Below are 4,991 nucleotides of genomic sequence, written 5' to 3'. Positions count from 1 at the left end.
CGTCACGACAGTGGGCGGAGTCTGTCTGATCTTACCTGCGCAGTTGCCACGCCCCCGATTCAACTTGCTTATAAATGCTCAACTTCAACGTTATTTTTAGCTCAGAATGATATTGGTAACTGTTTAACTATACGGATAGTTTTCAAATTACAGACCCACACGAATGTTTTATTTGTCAAATATGACTGTAATAAAAAATAATAATAAACAAATACATAAAATTTGCTTCTGCAATGAGACGTTATACAAATACACTGAATCTATTATCTGTACATAGATTATTTTATACATATTCTAACTCTTTTGCCCGTTGTGAACATAAGTTATTTGTATATTTGTACTACACAGACACACACACACACACACACACGCACACACACATACGCACACGCACACAAAATTATGATACCTATTTTTATTTTATTTTACTTTACTTTAATGTGTGTCTTGTTTTTACATTTGATCCCGGTCCTGTAGGCAGTGATATAAGGTGAAAGCGCCCTCTTGTGTTTTGATTCTAGATGTTGAATGCACTGAAACGTGTTGTTCACGTTAGGCCTAAATTATACCACCTGCCACCGGAAGCAGATTTATGGAATAGTTTCACACCACAGGGCTTCTACAAAAATAATGTCAGAAACTACAAACTAAACAAAATAATTTAGGCATTGCTTATAAAAATGGTTGAGAGTTAGTACAAAAAGGTCATACAAAAAGTTCAAGAGGTCATACATCTCTTGAATGCTTGCAAAAATGTAGAGAAAATGAAATTCACTTTTATTTAATCTTTGAATTGTAAATAAAGATTGTATAAGATTTTATACAAGATGTCTATGGCCTCTTTGCATGTGCTTTTCTATGCACCAAATGTCCCTGGGCTTTATTACATTTACATTTACATTTATCCAAAGCGACTTACAAATGAGGACAATGGAAGATATCAAATTATTAATTATTACTGATTATTAATCATTATTAATGTTGTCATGCTTAAGTTAAAGTTGCAAGTGCACAGCACTGAATTCCAATGTATCTTAGCAGAATACATGACAAAAGTGTATACAAGATAAAGCCTAAGTAAGTCATAGATATATAGATAAGTAATGACATCATTTATTTTAACTGTGGCATGGTTTCCATGATTCCACAATGAAAAGCAATTGCATGGATGTATTGCATTTACATTTATTCATTTAGCAGAATATTTTATCCAAAGCGACTTACAATTAAGAAATACAGCAAGTAATTTATGATAAAGAGTCAAATAAACACAGGCCGTAATACAAAGTTTCAGGCATTGTTCAGATTAGTACAAGCTAGACGGAGGGTTGTAAGGAAGGAGAAAGCAAATGTGTTTTTTTTTTTTTTTTGGTCACTGTTCCTGTGAAGAATGAATTCAACACAACATTAATTTTTTCCCATAATACTTTGCATAATACTCTTTTTGATTACATTTCTTTTCTGTTATCTATCCTATGATTGTGCAGCTATATACTCTCCAGAACCTTTACCCTCTCTGTTTCTCTCTGGTGGAATGAGCTGGCAGCCTCCACCTAAACCACCGAGACCATCACATCTTACAAGAAGAAAACACTTAACCGCCCCACACTCTTAAACCAATGCAGCCACCAAAATACTGTATTTTCAACACAGGAAAAATGCTATATATGAGCTTAACAATTTATAATGCCATTGTTTTGATTAAACGTACTGACAAACAATTTTGCCCATTTCGATATGTTGGTATGCCCTGAAAAAACTATTTCATTACAGAGCTCAGGTTTCCTTTACAGAGTGCTGTGCTGCTCAGGTAACCACATCAATAAAATACACTTCCTGTCAACACACTTTGGTGTGTGCATTTTATATAACCATAAAGCAATACAAATGAATAAAAGAATGCTTAATAAAGCACTGAAGAAACATAAGCTACTAGATTCTGCAGCTTCATTTGAAATGTTGTTGTTCATATTTTTCTTACAGTAAACTCGCTATGGGTAATCAAAAGAGTGATAAATGGGATAGCCATGACTGGTTAATGACTGAAATGGCCTTAGTTATCACAACTTTACCATGATCTTCACAGGCCTACATTCTCCACTCTGAGATATATTACATGGCTGCTGGCACTGGTCAGCCCGGACAAAGTTTTTTGTTACTTTAGACTGTGTATGTGACTTTGTGTGTGTGTGTGTATCCCATGGAACATTCCACTAAGTCCAGCTCCAGGCCTGCTGACAGTCAGACATGCAGTTCTTTCCATTCTAATAAAATACACCACTAGGTGGAGCTAAAAGTGCACAGAACAATCACGAATCAGCACTCAAGAATTCAAATGAACATTTCCCATTAAAATAACATTAATCAGGTATGCCTCCCTAGTAGAATAAATAAAAAAAATACTTAAAAGTTCATGTGCATGAAAAAGTCATCCCATGTTAATACAAAGCATTAGCATATATGACCATTTTTACCCAAAAATAATCAGTCAGAAAGTGTTTGTGAGTGAGAGTGACTATCTGTCAACTTATTGTAAAGGAGGCCGAACTACTTTTAGAGAGAAGAGTTCCTCCTCTGAGCCTGAATGACTTTTACAACAACAGGTTTCCGCTCATTTCTCTCCTCTATTCGGTTAGGCACAAAGCTGAGTGTGAGGCAGTGCTTTTCCTGCTCTGAATGGACCGAGAGTGAGAAATGTCATGTTAAGCTGACCTCAGACCAGTGGAAACAGAGAAGCGCTCATGGCTGCTGCAGAGTTTAGTTGCTATGCAGCAATAGACCTCACCCCGAGAACTTTTGTTGCTCACTGGACAAATTATGTTTTGTGATCCATGATGGCAGACCGTTCGAGGCAGTGAAGTGATCTGAGTAAAATTTAAAGGATTCCTATTTGGTCTGTTAAGAAAACTAAATTGTGTGTGTGTGTGTGTGTGTGTGAGAGAGAGAGAGAGAGAGAGAATGGGGGATGAAGGGGGTTGGCATAGAGAGTTGTGATTGTCTAATTAATGTGTCCGTGTGTGTGGAAGTGAGCATGTATTGGTGAGAGTGTTTGTGTGTGAAAGACCACACCAGCTACATTGAACATTAGACAAAGTGATTGATGACAGACTTGTTGGGTCCACCAGTCTCCCAAGCACAGATGCATTCTGTACTTTCAGTCAAGACTATTAGAGTTCAGGAAGTGTCTCAACCATTAAACAGCCCCTGTATATTCACTTAAAACTGGCAAGAGGATGGAAAATCCAAGAGGGAAAAAGGCATTCTGTTTCCCCCCCCATCAATTAGCTCAAATCGTGAAACATATCTGGAGATAGAGCTATTCAGTTTAGACGTCTGATAAATTTTTCCATGACGGTAGAATAAAGGTTTCCACTCTGTATGTCCAGATGGTTGCTCTACTGGTGATCCTCTGCTATAGAGTTTTTCAAATGTATATGAAGTAATATGTTTTTTTTATTGTATTTAATTATTGTAAAATATTTGAATTACTATAAGCTCTATAGGTTTAATTAAACCTGAAGGAGAGAGAAAAGCCCACTGTATATTTCAGAATGGGGTGGAGCTTCTGTCCTCACAGACTCTCATGAGTTGGTGATTCAGAACGAGAGTGTCTTCAAATGCTGATATGTTTGTTTATAGCCTGACTACTCCTCTCCATCACGCACACTGTGTCCTGTGTTTTCTTTTTTCCTCATGTTCACCTTGCATTGGTTTGCTTCAAGGACCTTGAAACCCTCTTAATTTCCTTTTTTTTTTTTTTTTTTTTTTTTTTTTTTTTTTTTTACTAATTTTGTGGAATATCCAAAGTTAACAGCTCACATAATTTGCTAACTAAATTCAGTTCAGTGAACAAGCAGCACAGTATGTACTGTACATTATCATTTGAGTAACAGTGAGTTCTCAGCATAATTTTCTTGTTTCTGTCATTATCAAAATTTTATAAAAGAATAATTGTTGAGTAATTAATTTTACTCTTCATATTTTACACGTATTTTCATTTTTATTTAATCAATCTAACTGATTTAATCAGAGGGCTGAAATAATGACATTTTGATACTATTTGTATAAGAAATTACTAATTAATAAGATATCATTAGGACATTTATTTTACAAAAACGTGTACAAGCAGATCGGTCTGAAGAGAACATTTTGTTTTTCAGGTGTCATTGTACCCCGTAACAGTCAGTATCACCTTACACACACTCAGTCACAAGAGGGCCACATCCACAATGAACAGGATCTAATGGGATTTCTTTTGTTTTCCACTCACTCACAAAAGAAGAAAGAAAAAGGCATGATTGTATCAAATCATGTCTAGAGAAGTGAAGCGAGTTTGTTTCATGATGAATAATATGTCTTCCTCCTCTTCATTTTTTTTTTTTGAAAATGAATTTAGACTTCCTGCTCTAGAGAGATCACATACGTTCAGTAAAGAGAATGAGAGGGGGAGATGTAGTGAGTCATTAAAAGGCCCACACACAGAATATGAGTGCAAAGAATGTTTTTTACACAGAAATTCACTGTTCTACACACATTGTGTATGCAAATAAATTTTTTGGCTCATTTTAAAATATTTTCATCTCGGTTTAAGAAATTTCTTCATAATAAAATATTTTGCTAAAATTTTAACCACAAATAAGTTTCCATGCGGGCCTAGTCATTAAAATCAATGGCTGAGCAAAAATATGATGTATATACACTGTCAATTTTTTTTGATAAACCTATATGTGTATGTCTCTTAATAGTAGGCTACCCATTTATATCAAATCCATACAGAATCATTTAAAACATTTAAACCTTTATAAAAAGTTTTTTTAATATCATAAAAAAAACATATGTTCTGGTTAGTGTGTCCAAATCTCTAAATATAATTAAAGGTAACCAAGCTTTCATAATATATTGACCCAATGTAACTACACTCTAAAAAATGCTGGGTTAAAAATGGAAAAACCCAGATATTTGGGTTGTTTTCAACCAACAACTGGGTTAAA

The sequence above is a fragment of the Carassius auratus genome, chromosome 7, assembly GCF_003368295.1.
Source record: "Carassius auratus strain Wakin chromosome 7, ASM336829v1, whole genome shotgun sequence".
Classification (NCBI taxonomy): domain Eukaryota; kingdom Metazoa; phylum Chordata; class Actinopteri; order Cypriniformes; family Cyprinidae; genus Carassius; species Carassius auratus.
This window is presented reverse-complemented; position numbering follows the sequence as displayed.